The sequence below is a fragment of the Aquarana catesbeiana genome, linkage group LG04, assembly GCF_042186555.1.
Source record: "Aquarana catesbeiana isolate 2022-GZ linkage group LG04, ASM4218655v1, whole genome shotgun sequence".
In the NCBI taxonomy this organism is placed as follows: domain Eukaryota; kingdom Metazoa; phylum Chordata; class Amphibia; order Anura; family Ranidae; genus Aquarana; species Aquarana catesbeiana.
The window spans coordinates 38422703-38440344 of NC_133327.1; the positions used below are offsets into that span (position 1 = coordinate 38422703).

At 45.9% G+C, this 17642-nt stretch overlaps 1 protein-coding gene across 2 annotated transcripts in view; it reads right to left on the reverse strand.

Annotated features, from left to right (window-relative positions):
• LOC141139166 (uromodulin-like) overlaps positions 1 to 17642 on the reverse strand; it is a 135147-nt gene that overhangs the window by 71604 nt on the left and 45901 nt on the right. The gene's annotated exons all lie outside the window — the stretch shown is intronic.

Sequence of the window (17642 nt, forward strand, 5' to 3'; positions counted from 1 at the left end):
GCAGCATTTTTTAATAAACTTTGACTTGATATACAAGCGATGTCTTGATATACAAGTAGCGTCATGGCACAACTGAGTATAAAAGAGAAGAGAGGCGCCTCTAAGTGTAGCAATTAATTACATTTAATGAAGGTACAACATTTAGCAACATATTGCTGCTCTTCTCTTTTATACTCTGTAGCTCCTGCTGGATTTTGCTTCTAATCCCCTTATGGAGGCTTCTATTTGTGGATGGACATTTTATGGTTACAAGACCTGGTCACATTGCTATAATCTTTTTATATGAACTAAAAACTGAAGGACCTATGAATAAATGGTTGTGGAACGAATCATTTGAGTTTCCATTATTTCCTATGGGGAAATTTGATTTGCTTTTTTATACAAGTGCTTTGGATTACAAGCAGGTTTCCGGAACAAATTATGCTCGCAATCCAAGGTTTTACTGTATTATTATAATTTTTAATTAGCTTTTTTTTCCCTATGAAACTGGAGTTATCCTATACTAAATTTTTGGATGCAATTTTGATTACCCAGGGATAGTCATCGGAAATGCAGGACAGGGGATAATCTCCCTGCAAAGGTCTCCCATCAAGCTGATGAATGTTTGATTATTTTCTTTTAGGTTTACTTACTCACCATGAAGGATGGTTTACTTTAATAAGATTTCAGCTAATTTATCAAACTCACCTAAAGTTTATGTCAGGCACAAAGCTTTTTTTTCTAGCTTTGGATAGAGTGGGTAGAGGCTAGAAGTGTTATCAGGGGCCCTATGGAGAGATGCCCCCCCACTTTCTGTCCTGCTGACAATAGTTTCAGTAGACACAAAGTCAGTGGAGCTCTCCAATGGCAACACAAATGGAAAAACAAATTTGACAGGGGTTCTAGCCTTTCCCTACTCTGCTAAATAAACACATTTCAATTTTTGTTTGAGTTTCTGGTAAAGAGTTCTCCTCACTAAAACATTCTCATCAGAGCAGGAAGTGAGAAATAAATATCTCTAATGGAGCCCCAAATTTTAGTAAAAATCTGACAGGAGTATGAATTCTTTCCCTCTTCTCAAAACTAAGAAAAAAAGGTTGACTGGACAAATACTTAACTTTAAACTGAATTTATTTAGTAACTGATTTTGAGTAAAATTGACAGTAGTTTGTCAAAAATAGAGACTTTTTCCATAGCGATAAAAATACTAGGGAAAGTGCACCAATCTAGTGCAATAAATTAATAGAGATAGAAAAAATCTAATGCACTTACTAGAATAAAATATTAAGATCACTTATCTGCTGTCCAGAGACATTCATACAAGGTCCAAGGGTCAGGTCTGTATAGAAAGAGACCATGCTCATAGTAAGCCTAGGAGATGATGACAAGTAGGGATAAGCCATACCTTACAAATGGGAAAACTTCTCCCTATACCTCTGATACTCCTGGCCTGTGATAGACTCTCCAGAGCTTGGCTGGAATATTCCCAAGGATTTGCCCCCTATTGACCAGGCCATTTTTTACGATACGGCACTGCGTCGCTTTAACTGACAATTGCGCAGTCGTGCAATGCTGTACCCAAACAAAATTTATGTCCTTTTTTTCCCACAAATAGAGCTTTCTTTTGGTGGTATTTGAACATCAGTTTAGGCCAAGATTTTTGGTAAAAAAAAATCGCAATAAGCATATATTGATTTGTTTGCACAAAAGTTATAGTAACTACAAAATAAGGGATAGATTTATGGCATTTTTATTATTTATTTATTTTTTTACTAGTAATGGTGGCGATCTGCGATTTTTAGCGGGACAGTGACATTGCGGCAAACAGATCGGACTCTTTTAAGACTTTTTTGGGACCAGTGACATTTATACAGGAGTGTACTGACTGGAGGAGGAGAGAAAGCGCTGTTCCTGATTACTAGGAACAGCAGATCTCTCTCTACTCCCCTGTCAGAACCGGGATCTGTTTGTTTACATACACAGATCCCCGTTCTGGCTCTCTGTGGAGCGATTGCAGGTAGCCTGTGGACATCGCAGCCGCCGGCCACGCGCATCGGTTTTGGCGTCGCACCATGGGCGTGCCCCCTATCACTCTTAAAGCGGCCGACGTACACCTACGGCGATTCACACAGCCGTGCCAACCTGCCGCAGTATAATGTCGACAGCTGGTCGGCAAGTGGATAATACATTAGTAAAATATTCATCGTGACAATGATTGGGCAACCTGGTGGATTTGCAAAATCTTTTTTATCTTTAGCAATTGATAAACGTGGGGTGTCCGTAAGGTCTAAAAGCCTATTTTTTTGCAATTAATTTTGTTTTGTATAATAGTACTCCCTCCTATGTCTGCTTGTTTATTCGCATATATTCATTCTCTAATCTCCATAAGTCTATTTAAAGTGGGGTTCCACCCAAAAAAACAAAGATACATGAAAAATCCTAAAAAAAACCCCCCCAAAAAAATTTGGATATTTTTTTTTTTAACCACTTGAGCCCCGGACCATTATGCTGCCTAAGGACCAGAGGTCTTTTTCCAATTTGGCACTGCGTCGCTTTAACTGCTAATTGCGCGGTCATGCAATGCTGTACCCAAACGAAATTTGCGTCCTTTTCTTCCCACAAATAGAGCTTTCTTTTGATGGTATTTGATCACCTCTGCGGTTTTTATTTTTTGCGCTATAAACGGAAAAAGACCGAAAATTTTGAAAAAAAATGATATTTTCTACTTTTTGTTATAAAAAAAATCCAATAAACTAAATTTTAGTCATACATTTAGGCCAAAATGTATTCGGCCACATGTCTTTGGTAAAAAAAATGTCAATAAGCGTATATTTATTGGTTTGCGCAAAAGTTATAGCGTCTACAAACTAGGGTACATTTTCTGGAATTTACACAGCTTTTAGTTTATGACTGCCTATGTCATTTCTTGAGGTGCTAAAATGGCAGGGCAGTACAAAACCCCCCCAAATGACCCCATTTTGGAAAGTAGACACCCCAAGGAAATTGCTGAGAGGCATGTTGAACCCATTGAATATTTATTTTTTTTGTCCCAAGTGATTGAAAAATGACAAAAAAAAAAAAAAAAAAAAATATTTACAAAAAGTCGTCACTAAATGATATATTGCTCACACAGGCCATGGGCCTATGTGGAATTGCACCCCAAAATACATTTAGCTGCTTCTCCTGAGTATGGGGATACCACATGTGTGGGACTTTTTGGGAGCCTAGCCGCGTACGGGGCCCCGAAAACCAATCACCGCCTTCAGGATTTCTAAGGGTGTAAATTTTTGCTTTCACTCTTCACTGCCTATCACAGTTTCGGAGGCCATGGAATGCCCAGGTGGCACAAAACCCCCCAAAATGACCCCATTTTGGAAAGTAGACACCCCAAGCTATTTGCTGAGAGGCATATTGAGTCCATGGAATATTTTATATTTTGACACAAGTTGCGGGAAAGTGACACTTTTTTTTTTTTTTTTTTTTTTTTTTCATAAAGTTGTCACTAAATGATATATTGCTCACACAGGCCATGGGCATATGTGGAATTGCACCCCAAAATACATTTAGCTGCTTCTCCTGAGTATGGGGATACCACATGTGTGGGACTTTTTGGGAGCCTAGCCGCGTACTGGACCCCGAAAACCAATCACTGCCTTCAGGATTTCTAAGGGTGAAAATTTTTGATTTCACTCTTTACTGCCTATCACAGTTTCGGAGGCCATGGAATGCCCAGGTGGCACAAAACCCCCCCAAATGACCCCATTTTGGAAAGTAGACACCCCAAGCTATTTGCTGAAAGGCATGGTGAGTATTTTGCAGCTCTCATTTGTTTTTGAAAATGAAGAAAGACAAGAAAAAACATTTATTTTTTTTCTTTTTTCAATTTTCAAAACTTTGTGACAAAAAGTGAGGTCTGCAAAATACTCACTATACCTCTCAGCAAATAGCTTGGGGTGTCTACTTTCCAAAATGGGGTCATTTGGGGGGGTTTTGTGCTACCTGGGCATTCCATGGCCTCCGAAACTGTGATAGGCAGTGAAGAGTGAAATCAAAAATTCACGCCCTTAGAAAGCCTGAAGGCGGTGCTTGGTTTTCGGGGTCCCGTACGCGGCTAGGCTCCCAAAAAGTCTCACACATGTGGTATCCCCGTACTCAGGAGAAGCAGCAGAATGTATTTTGGGGTGTAATTTCACATATTTCCATGGCATGTTTGAGCAATATATCATTTAGTGACAACTTTGTGCAAAAAAAAAAAAAAAAAATTTGTCTCTTTCCCGCAACTTGTGTCGCAATATAAAATATTCCATGGACTCGACATGCCTCTCAGCAAATAGCTTGGGGTGTCTACTTTCCAAAATGGGGTCATTTGGGGGGGTTTTGAACTGTCCTGGCATTTTATGCACAACATTTAGAAGCTTATGTCACACATCACCCACTCTTCTAACCACTTGAAGACAAAGCCCTTTCTGACACTTATTGTTTACATGAAAAAGTTTTTTTTTTTTTGCAAAAAAATTACTTTGAACCCCCAAACATTATATATTTTTTTAAAGCAAATGCCCTACAGATTAAAATGGTGGGTGTTTCATTTTTTTTTTTCACACAGTAATTGCGCAGCGATTTTTCAAACGCATTTTTTGGGGAAAAAACACACTTTTTTAAATTTTAATGCACTAAAACACGCTATATTGCCCAAATGTTTGATGAAATAAAAAAGATGATCTTAGGCCGAGTACATGGATACCAAACATGACATGCTTTAAAATTGCGCACAAACGTGCAGTGGCAACAAAATAAATACATGTTTAAAAGCCTTCAAAAGCCTTTACAGGTTACCACTTTAGATTTACAGAGGAGGTCTACTGGAAAAATTACTGCACTCGATCTGGCCTTCGCGGTGATACCTCACATGCATGGTGCAATTGCTGTTTATGTTTGACGACAGACCGCCGCTTGCGTTCGCCTTAGCGCGAGAGCAGGGGGCGACAGGGGTGTTTTTTTTTTTTTTTTTTTTTTTCTTTATTATTTTTTTGCTTTTTTAATCTTACTTTTAAACTGTTCCTTTCATATTTTTTTTTTTAATCATTTTTATTGTTATCTCGGGGAATGTAAATATCCCCTATGATAGCAATAGGTAGTGACAGGTACTCTTTTTTGAAAAAATTGTGGTCTATTAGACCCTAGATCTCTCCTCTGCCCTCAAAGCATCTGACCACACCAAGATCGGTGTGATAAAATGCTTCCCCAATTTCCCAATGGCGCTATTTACATCCGGCGAAATCTAAGTCATGAAATACTCGTAGCTTCCGGTTTCTTAGGCCATAGAGATGTTTGGAGCCACTCTGGTCTCTGATCAGCTCTATGGTCAGCTGGCTGAATCACCGGCTGCATTCTCAGGTTCCCTGTTGAGACAGGAGAGCCAGAGAAAAACACGGAAGACGGTGGGGGGGGCATTCCCTCCCACGGCTTGTAAAAGCAGTCTAGAGGCTAATTAGCCGCTAGGATTGCTTTTACATGAAAGCCGACCGCTGGCTGAAAAGAATGATACCAAGATGATACCTAAACCTGCAGGCATAATTCTGGTATAACCACTCAAAGTCGTGAATGGCGTACCTGAAGACAAAAAAATGGTTAACAATGGTTAACAATAAAGCACAGTAAAGTGTAAATAATTACACACCTGAAAAACAAACATGATAAAACATAATAACAATAACAATAACAATAAAACATTGCAGAATAGAATACAGTAAAAAAGAGCAGAACAATAGAGAGAGAGAATAGAGAGAGAGAGAACAATAAAACAACTATTTTTTTTTATTTCATATTTTTTTTTTTTTTTACACTTTTTTTGTAACTAACTTTTATAACGGTAACCGGTTCCAGGTTCGGGTCTCTCAAAATGCGATGGCATCTTGGGAGACCCTGTGAAAGTGTGCCTAGTCTGTGCAATGCTGTACCCTACGCTAATACTCAACTAGTGAATGGTAGCGTTCAAAACATTCACCAATGCAAAGACCAGGATTGTCAGGACAGGAGGGACAATAATAGCGGGTGTCACGCCTATATCCGCGCTTGCTGCAGACACAACATCTTTTTTGGGGGGGGTTCGTTGGGTAGGGGTACTCGGGAGGACATAAAAATGCCTCTCATGCAGCCGACTGCATTTGGTTGGGGATGTGAATGGGGGAAGTACGGGCGCTGCAGAAGTGGTGGGTTCCCAATTAGGATTGGCGAATGCAGCAGGAAGGGCACTATGGGCACGACGGGCCTGTGTTTGTCTTTTTGGTGGCAGCGGGACACTACTTGTGCTTGTCACCTCACCAGCTTCAACTGCACTTATGGGACTCGCCACGTCACCACGTGTTACTGCAGTGCTGGTTTGACTACGACCGGGGTGTACTAGGCCGCTGGCGCTTGCCAGTTCACCAAAACGCTACCAAAAAACGTTAGCGATCGCAGGGATCAGGCCTGACTCTGCGAACGCTGCAGTTATGCGTTTAGTGTTTTGTAAGTGTCAGTGATCGATCGATACTGCACTTGGGTGGGCTGGGCCGGGCCGGGCGGAGGGGCAAAACGCAGGTGCTAGCAGGTATCTGGGCTGATCCCGCTAACACTGCGTTTTTGGGAACCCTAAACTGCTGGTGACGCTAGTATAGATCTGATCGGATCAGATATTGATGCGATCAGATACTATACCACTAAGGGAGGTGTACGGTGCGTGCGTGGGTGTTAGCGGTACTGGCGCTAATCTGACGCTGCCTGGGGCTGGTGCTTGCCAGTTCACCAAAACGCTACAAAAAAAACTGTTAGCGATCGCAGGGATCAGGCCTGACTCTGCGAACGCTGCAGTTATGCGTTTAGTGTTTTGTAAGTGTCAGTGATCGATCGATACTGCACTTGGGTGGGCTGGGCTGGGCCGGGCGGAGGGGCAAAACGCAGGTGCTAGCAGGTATCTGGGCTGATTCCGCTAACACTGCGTTTTTGGGAACCCTAAACTGCTGGGGACGCTAGTATAGATCTGATCGGATCAGATATTGATCCGTTCAGATACTATACCACTAAGGGAGGCGTATGCTGCGTGCGTGGGTGTTAGCGGTACTGGCGCTAACCTGACGCCTGGGGCTGGTGCTTGCCAGTTCACCAAAATGCTGCCAAAAAAACTGTTAGCGATCGCAGGGATCAGGCCTGACTCTGCGAACGCTGCAGTTATGCGTTTAGTGTTTTGTAAGTGACAGTGATCGATCGATACTGCACTTAGGTGGGCTGGGCGGAGGCACAAAACGCAGGTGCTAGCAGGTATCTGGGCTGATCCCGCTAACACTGCGTTTTTGGGAACCCTAAACTGCTGGGGACGCTAGTATAGATCTGATCGGATCAGATATTGATCCGATCAGATACTATACCACTAAGGGAGGCGTATGCTGCATGCGTGGGTGTTAGCGGTACTGGCGCTAATCTGACGCTGCCTGGGGCGACGCATATCACCGCCGGGCGATCAGGGGGCTAAACCTTTATTTGGTAATAAACGGCGGGTGCCCTGACACTATAAAAAATAAACGAACTAACCAGCGTCATCCGTAACGGTTATACGGTGATCAGTGGTGAAAGGGTTAACTAGGGGGCAATCAAGGGGTTAAAACATTTATTAGGTAGTATATGGGGGTCCCTGACGCTATAAAACGCTGACGGCGAACCTAAATATTTACCTCACTAACTAGCGTCACCAGCGACACTAATACAGCGATCAGAAAAATGATCGCTTAGTGACACTGGTGACAGGGGGTGATCAAGGGGTTAAAACTTTATTAGGGGGGGTTAGGGGGGTACCCTAGACCTAAAGGGGGGTAATACTAACTGTCCCAACACTGTAACTGTCACAAACTGACACTATGCAGTAATCAGAAAAAAAAAAAAAAAAAAAAAAAAAAAACTGCTGGTGTCAGTTTGTGACAGGGGGGGGGGGGTGATTGGGGGGGATCGGGGGGCGATCGGGGGGGGGATCGGGGTGTTTTGTGTGCCTGGCATGTTCTACTGTGTGTGTGTGTGTTGGTGCACTCACATAGATGTCTTCTCTCCTCGGGCCGGAACGGAAAATACCGACCCGAGGGGAGATGACATCACTTCCTTTGCTGCTGTTTAGCATACAGCAGCAAAGGAGTGTTTTCATTGGCCGGCGGCGATCGCGAGGGGGGGGCCACGAACGGATGGTCTCCCCCTCATCACCGATCGCCGCTGGACAAAAGACGACCGCCTCGGGCACCGGGGGGGGGTCCGATCGGACCCCCCACCCGCGGAAGGCAAATCACGTACCCTGTACGTGATTTTGCCTGTCCGTGCCACTTTGCCGACGTACATCGGCGTGAGGCGGTCGTCAAGTGGTTAACTTACCTCTAAATGCCTGTTGCTAGGGGGTCCCTCGTAGTCTGCCCCTTCCAGTGCCTGGGCTGGTGACATCACTTCCCCCTCGGCACAGGAAGGGCTCCGCTCTGCTCCCTCCCTCCTGTCAATCATCTGGAACCCATTACAGGTCCCAGGTGACTGAGCGGCCAATCACGGCGCGCGGCGCCGTTTGCGCATGCGCAGTGGGTGCCAGGCTGTGTAGCCACAGCCTGGCGCCCACAGTTGCAATGCTGGCACCGCTGAATGGAGGGGGAGACGAGCGGGGCTTCGATCCCCCACATCGCTGGACCCAGGGACAGGTAAGTGTCCAATTAAAAGTCAGCAGCTGCAGTATTTGTAGCTGCTGACTTTAAATTTTTTTTTTTTTTACTGGACCCCCTGGGTGGAACTCCTCTTTAAGGCAGGTGTCTTAGTTTTAGGAAGGTTTTTCTTCTTATTTCTATGGGATTTGCATAGACCAGTGAAGGCTGAATATAAAATATGATAAAAAGGTGTTAATGAAGGGACAATTCTCATGTGCTGGTTCTTGTCATTATCATCTCCTGGGCTTACTATGAGCACTACGTCACTTTCTGGACAGACGAGGACCTTACATGGAGGAACGTCTCTGGACAGCAGATACGCAATCTTGATTTTTTACTCTTGTGAAACCTCCATATTTCCTCTTAACCTCCCCGGTGGTATGATTATGTCAGGATTTTTGCGTCTCAAAGCGGTACAATTATTTTGCATAGAAATTTGGCGTTTTATATTGTAGGCCTGTAATTCTTAGCAATAACACACTTAAATCTGTCCAAACAAGAGTCTAGTAGATATCCTGGGTATGATGAAGTTTGAAACACAAAATCATAAATTATAATATAATAAATAAATATAAATAATTATAAAAAATAATAATAAAATAATAATAAAATTAATTTCCCCACGATTCACTATCGCTCAATTCTGCAAGTGTTCTAATTTACTATCGCTGTTTTCTAGCTGGTCTAAAACCACTTTTGATGTAAAGGGACACTTTTTGGTTGCTATGGACAATCTCAAGTTTCCAGGCAGAAAGAACAGTATATATCATATAAAACTGCATGCAAGGCATTGGACAAAGCACTGGGGATAAAAGGGATGTGAAATGATTTCATACAGTAATGTAATCTGTAAGATTACAGTGTACTGTATGTATTATGATTTTTCAATTTTTTGAATTTGCGCCAGGCTCCACCCCCATGCGTTGTGATGCCCGGCACACAGAGGCATCGGGCGGAGGACAGAGCCCACGGACACAGCGGGGGACATCGCAGGATCCTGGGGACAAGGTAAGTATACCGCACAAGGATCCTGCAATGCAATCCCGAGTGTGGCTCGGGGTTACTGCAAATGGTACTGGAATTTAACCCCGAGCCACACTCGGGAAAACCACCAGGGAGGTTAAAGAACTTATTGCACTTGACTGGTGCACTCTATGTTGTCTTTTCTTATCTCTTTAATAATGTTGGCAGTAGTTTCCAGACCTTTCTTAGAGAGCTGCAAGATCTTTGTGATGCTTTAAGTGTATTTTATTTGTCTTGGACACAGATTTTCCACTCTCAATTAGAGCCTAGTACACATGGGTCGAATGTTGGGCAACATTTCCTGGTTCAATAAAAAACGTCCGACATTCGGCCTGTGTGTATGGCAGCCGGTCTGACAGAAGCCGGTCGTTTGGCCATCTTCTGTTGGATGTCTTGCTGGAACATCAGCAACCGACTGGCTCCCGATCAGTGCTCTTAGCCAATGGCTGAGAGAGCTGACCGGGGTGTTCTGGCAGGGCTAGGGGGGTGCCCCCATCAGGACAAAATAGCACAGCAAGGAGATCTCTGTTCTAACATCTGATTGTTAGTGAGCTGTGAGTTGAACGAAAAAAAAAAATAGTGGTGTGTAATAGGCTTAAAGTGGTTGTAAAATCAGAAGGTTTTTTTTTTTTTATCTTAATGCATTATATGCATTAAGATAAAAAGCCTTCTGTGTGCAGCAGCCCCCCTAATACTTACCTGAGCCCCATCTCTGTCCAGCGATGTCTATGAGTGTCTTGGCCATTCGGGACTCTCCCTTCTGATTGGCTGAGACACAGCAGTAGTGCCATTGGCCCCTGCTGCTGTCATTTAAAGTCAGTTAGCCATGCAAGAGAGAGAGGGTGGGGCCAAACCACAGCTCCGTTTCTGAATTGACACAAGGAGCTGCAGCTCGGCTTGGGTGCCCCCATAGCAAGCTGCTTCCTGTGGGGGCACTCAACAGGGGGGAGGGGCCAGAAGCACTGAAGAGGCACCCGAGAATAGAAGGATTTGGGCTGCTCTGTGCAAAAAACGAGACATTACAATCACTTTAAGGCTGGAACTGATTCCAACTTTTTTTGGATATTAATTTTATATTTTAGGATTGTGCTTTCCCATAGTGACTAGGGATGAGCTTCGTGTTCGAGTCGAACCCATGTTCGACTCGAACATCAGCTGTTCGATCGTTCGTCGAATTGCGAACGTTATGGGCCGTTCACGCCAAATTCGTGTGGCGCGTCACGGCCCATAATTCACTGCGGCATCGCAGTGCATTGCTGGCTGATGATTGGCCAAGCATGCACTATGACCCGCATGCTTGGCCAATCACAGCGCCGTCAGTAGAGAGAGCCGTAATTGGCCAAAGCCAAGGAGGCTTTGGCCAATTATGGCTCAGGGGATTTAGTACACGCCCCACACTATATAAGGCCGCCTGCACGGCGGCCCTGTGTAGTGTGTGTTCCGACGTTCATTGAGAGGGAGAGAGAGAGACAGACAGTGACATTTGATTTGAGTTAGATAGATTAGGCAGAACAGTCAGTCAGTTAGCTGCACTTACAGTGTATTGTGTATATATATGCATCCCAGGTGTTGCATATATATATATATATATACACTGTATTCAGTTTAGCTAGATCCGTTCTTGTTATCTTCCTACTGACAGGCAGGCTTGTCTTGTTAAAGTATTTACAGCTACCTGAAGAAAATTACTGGTGTTCCTTTGATCCTATTAGTACCACCGTCAGGCAGCTAGACTATTTACAGTTAGTGCAGTGCGTCCTGCTCACAGTGTTCAGCTAGATCTGTTCCTGTTATCTTCTTACTGACAGGCAGGCTTGTCTTGTTACAGTATTTACAGCTACCTGAAGAAAATTACTGGTGTTCCTTTGATCCTATTAGTACCACAGTCAGGCAGCTAGACTATTTACAGTTAGTGCAGTGCATCCTGCTCACAGTGTTCAGCTAGATCCGTTCCTGTTATCTTCTTACTGACAGGCAGGCTTGTCTTGTTACAGTATATACAGCTACCTGAATAAAATTACTGGTGTTCTTTTGATCCTATTAGTACCACAGTCAGGCAGCTAGACTATTTACAGTTAGTGCAGTGCGTCCTGCTCACAGTGTTCAGCTAAACCTACAAGTTAGTGGGGTGCATCCTGCTCACAGTGTTCAGCTAAACCTACAAGTTAGTGTGGTGCATCCACCTCACAGTGTTCAACTAAATCTACAAGTTAGTGCAGTGCGTGCTGCTCACAGTGTTCAGCTAGATCCGTTCCTGTTATCTTCTTACTGACAGGCAGGCTTGTCTTGTTACAGTATATACAGCTACCTGAAGAAAATTACTGGTGTTCTTTTGATCCTATTAGTACCACAGTCAGGCAGCTAGACTATTTACAGTTAGTGCAGTGCGTCCTGCTCACAGTGTTCAGCTAAACCTACAAGTTAGTGGGGTGCGTCCTGCTCACAGTGTTCAGCTAAACCTACAAGTTAGTGCAGTGCGTCCTGCTCACAGTGTTCAGCTAAACCTAAAAGTTAGTGGGGTGCGTCCTGCTCACAGTGTTCAGCTAAACCTACAAGTTAGTGGGGTGCGTCCTGCTCACAGTGTTCAGCTAAACCTACAAGTTAGTGTGGTGCGTCCACCTCACAGTGTTCAGCTAAACCTACAAGTTAGTGTGGTGCGTCCACCTCACAGTGTTCAGCTAAACCTACAAGTTAGTGCAGTGCGTCCTGCTCACAGTGTTCAGCTAGATCCGTTCCTGTTATCTTCTTACTGACAGGCAGGCTTGTCTTGTTACAGTATATACAGCTACCTGAAGAAAATTGCTGCTGTTCTTTTGATCCTATTAGTACCACAGTCAGGCAGCTAGACTATTTACAGTTAGTGCAGTGCGTCCTGCTCACAGTGTTCAGCTAAACCTACAAGTTAGTGGGGTGCGTCCTGCTCACAGTGTTCAGCTAAACCTACAAGTTAGTGTGGTGCGTTCACCTCACAGTGTTCAGCTAAACCTACAAGTTAGTGGGGTGCATCCTGCTCACAGTGTTCAGCTAAACCTACAAGTTAGTGGGGTGCGTCCACCTCACAGTGTTCAGCTAAAGCTACCTGTAGAAGGTTGGTGGTGTTCTCATACTACAGGCAGGCAGTTGATTTTGCTAGCTGCAGTATCAGTACATATATATATATATATATATATATATATATACATATCCCAGCTTAGTGCAGCTACAGGCCATTAGTATGTCTGGAAAGCCAAGAAGGAGAGGCAGACAGTCACAAGCCAATAAGAGAGGGCAAGCAGGCTCTGTGTCTAGTGCTGGTCGTGGAGACGGTGCATCCTCATCAGCACGTGGCCGCGGGACACGCTTGGGCTTTTTTTCAGCAGCTGGCCGTGTTGAGCCGCAACATGCGGAAGACTTGGTCGAGTGGATGACCAAGCCGTCCTCATCCTCCTAATCCTCTCTCACCCATGCCCAGGGTACTTTGTCTGGCAAAGCAGCGGCCTCTTCCCTCGGCTCAATGTCATCAGTGACTCCTTCCCTAGCCCCACCATGTCCTCCTGAGGAGTCCCTCGAACTGTTTGACCACAGTGTTGGGTACATGCTCCAGGAGGATGCCCAGCGTTTGGAAGGCTCTGATGATGATACTGAGCTCGATGAAGGCAGTAACATGAGCACGGACAGAGGGGGTGCCCAAGAAGGACAGCAATCTGGCAGCCATGCTCCCGCTGCTGCAGCATACTGCCAGGTTTGCTCCAGTGATGAGGAGGGAGGGGATGATGAGGTCACTGACTCAACGTGGGTGCCTGATAGGAGAGAGGAGGAGGAGGAGGAGGTGGCACATCATAAGGGCAGCACATTGACTGCATCACACCCCAAAGCTCCACATGTGCAGGGCGCTGCAGTCTCTGCACGTTATTCAAAAAGTTCTTTGGTGTGGGCCTTTTTTGAGACGAGTGCATCAGATCGCACCGCTGCTATTTGCAACATATGTCTCAAGCGTATTTCGCGTGGCCAAAACATCTCCCGCTTGGGTACCACATGCTTGACCAGACATATGTTGACCTGCCATGCAGTTCGTTGGCAAGCGTATCTAAAAGACCCACACCAAAGAACAAAGAGGACCTCTCCTTGCTCCTCATCAGCTGAGATTTCCAACCCCACTATACCTTTAGTCCTCTCTGAGACCTGCACTGAGAGGAATGAAGGTGTAGAATTAGGTGTGTCACAGCCAAGTACTTGTGGGCAATCTGCTTTTGGTACACCGACGTCAGATTGTACCAGGCAAATTTCCCTGCCCCAGCTGCTGCACCGCCGAAAGAAGTTTGCTCCCAGCCATCCACATGCCCAGCGGTTGAATGCTAGCTTGGCAAAATTGCTAGCACTTCAACTGCTGCCTTTTCAGTTGGTAGACTCTGCCCCCTTCCGTGAGTTTGTGGAATGTGCGGTTCCTCAGTGGCAGGTACCCAAACGCCACTTTTTCTCACGGAAGGCGATTCCGGCTCTCTACCGCAATGTGGAAGGCAATGTCCATGCCTCGCTGGACAGGGCGATCAGCAGTAAGGTGCATATTACCGCTGACTCATGGTCCAGCAGGCATGGACAGGGACGTTACCTAAGTTTTACGGCGCATTGGGTGACTCTGCTGGCAGCTGGGAAGGATGCAGGACAAGGTGCAGTAGTGTTGGAGGTTGTTCCGCCACCACGCCTCCAAAATGCTAATGATTGTGACACACCTCTCCCCTCCACCCCCTCCTCTTCTTCTTCCTCCATGGCCTCTTCCTGTGCTTTGTCCTCGGAACCAGCGGTGCTCCGTAGCCGTTCAAGGGGCTACACAAGTACGCAGGCCAAAAGATGCCATGCGGTGCTTGAGCTGGTGTGCTTGGGGGACAGGAGCCACACTGGGGCAGAGGTTCTGTCAGCTCTGCAGGGGCAGGTTCAGAGGTGGTTGACGCCACGCCAACTTAAGGCAGGAATGGTGGTTTGCGACAATGGCACCAACCTCCTCTCTGCCCTCCGACAGGGACAAATGACCCATGTGCCCTGTTTGGCTCACGTCCTTAACTTGGTGGTGCAGCGGTTCTTGGGCAGGTACCCGGGCTTACAGGATGTCCTGAGGCAGGCCAGGAAAGTCTGTGTGCATTTCCGCCGGTCATATAATGCCAGTGCTCGGCTGACGGACCTCCAAAAGGAGTTTAACCTGCCCAAGAACCGCCTAATCTGTGACATGCCCACCAGGTGGAACTCAACATTGGCCATGCTGCAGCAGCTGCACACGCAGCAGAGGGCCATCAATGAGTACCTGTGCGACTATGGCACCAGGACAGGGTCAGGGGAGCTTGGTTTTTTTCCCCACGCCAGTGGGCTATGATCAGGGATGCATGCACTGTCCTGTCACCATTTGAGGAGGCCACGAGGATAGTGAGCAGTGACAGTGCATGCATCAGTGACACTGTCCCCCTTGTCCACCTGTTGGAGCACACGCTGCGTGGAATAATGGACAGGGCACTTGAGGCAGAACAGAGGCAGGAAGAGGAGAACTTCCTTAGCTCTCAAGGCCCCCTTTATCCAGACAGTGTTCCTGCGTGCCCGCCAATCACACAGGAAGAGGACGAGGAGGAGGAGGAGGAGGAAGATTGTGTCAGTATGGAGGTGGAGCCTGGCACTCAGCATCAGCAGCAGTCTTTAAGGGATCAGTCCCAAGAAACACATGGACTTGTACGTGGCTGGGAGGAGGTGGCTGCGGACCATGTCGTCCTTAGTGACCCAGAGGACTCCGGACCGAATGCCTCAGCAAACCTACGCTGCATGGCCTCCCTGATCCTGCAAAGCCTGCGTAAGGATCCTCGTATTCGTGGTATCAAGGAGAAGGACCAATACTGGCTGGCAACCCTCCTTGATCCACGTTACAAGGGTAAGGTTGCGGACCTTATCTTGCCATCGCAGAGGGAGCAGAGGATGAAACATCTTCGGGAGGCCTTGCAGAAAGGTCTGTGCAACGCGTTCCCAGAGACTGGGAGGTTACAAACTCCTGTTTCTGGACAACGTGTTGCTGAGGCTTCGGTCAGTCAAAGAAGGAGCGGTGGAGAAGGTGGCCGTCTGACCGATGCGTTCAGACAATTTTTTTGGTCCGCAGCCCCAAGGTATGATCGGTTCCAGCAACCATCGCCAGCGTCTGTTTTACATGGTGCAGGAATACCTAGGGGCAAGATCAGACTTGGACAACTTTCCCACCGAAAATCCTCTGGGTTACTGGGTCTTGAGGATGGATCACTGGCCAGAGCTTGCACAGTATGCAATTGAGCTACTGGCCTGTCCTGCATCCAGCGTTCTTTCGGAACGCACATTCAGTGCTGCTGGAGGCGTGGTAACCGATCACAGGGTGCGTCTGTCCACCGACTCGGTCGATCAACTGACCTTCATAAAAATGAATCAGTCTTGGATCACCACCAGCTACCAAGCACCTGATGCTGATGTAACCGAATAATTTTTTTTGAAATCTCAGATCCCTTCAAAGACTGCCTATGCTGATGCTGAGTGACTATCCCTGAGTAATTATCCTCTTCCTCCTCAATCATCACGCTGATAGCTTGTAAGAAAATTTTTGGTTCTGGGCGCCACCACCAGTGCCTAAGGCACAATTTTTCTGCCCCTGTTTGACAGGGGCGTGTAATTACAATTTTTGATGCAATACTTTGCAGCAGGGCTCGTTCCTGCGTTCCAACTAGAGTGTCTGTGAGGGGTTGCAGTGTTGTGGCACCAGCACCAGTGCTTAAGGCCCAATTTTTCTGCCCCTGTTTAACAGGGGCGTGTAATTACAATTTTTGATGCAATACTTTGCAGCAGGGCTCGTTCCTGCGTTCCAACTAAAGTGTCTGTGAGGGGTTGCAGTGTTGTGGCACCAGCACCACCACCACCACAGGCCCAATTTTTCTGCCCCTGTTCAACAGGGGCATGTAATTACAATTCTTGATCTAATATTTCACAGCAGGGCCCATTTCTGCACCCACCAAGAGCGAGTGAGGACTTACAGCGTTGTGGCACCAGCACCACCACCACCACCACCAAAGGCCCAGTTTTTCTGCCCCTGTTCAACAGGGGCATGTAATTACAATTCTTGATCTAATATTTCACAGCAGGGCCCTGTGAGGGCTTACGTTGTTGTGGCCACAACAACACCTAAGGCCCAAATTTCTGCTGAGTATATAGGGCAGGCCCCTACTTTCAAACATCTAACTTACAAATGACTCCTACCTGCAAACGGAAGGAGACAACAGGAAGTGAGATGAAATCTACCCCTAGGAAGGGAAATTCTCTCCTGTAAGAGTTAATATGGGAAAAACATTTCTCCTTTCCACTGATGCTTTCCAATCCTTGTTCCACAAAAAACCCCAAATTCTCAAAAAACATTTGTCATTGGGACAAAAAGTGAGGTGAAATCTTCTAAAGAGTAGGAAAGACAGCAAAACAAATGTCACAGGGGTGATAACCCTTCCCTATGTTTTCCAAAAAGCTTAAAAAAGATATTTTGGCTGGAGCTAAACACGTTAAAAATGTACCCGTTCAAAATGACAAACAGATTCTACTTAACAACAAACCTACAGTCCCTGTCTTGTTTGCACCGCCTGTATACTGCTGTTCAGAGTATATAGGGCCTGGTGGCCCCACACCTTTCCTTATTTGAATTTGGGTGCGGGGTTCCCCTTAATATCCATACAAGACCCAAAGGGCCTGGTAATGGACTGGGGGGTACCGTTTGTCTCACTGATTTTCATCCATATTGCCAGGACCCGACATTACATTAAACCCGCAAGCAGTTTTAAATGAGATTTTTTCCTTTAAAAATGACATTTGGTGCAGGGACTGTTCTAAACATGGGAAACACGCGCCACTTTACAGGCATACTATAGACACCCCCCAGGTACGATATTTAAAGGAATATTTCACTTTTTTTTTTACTTT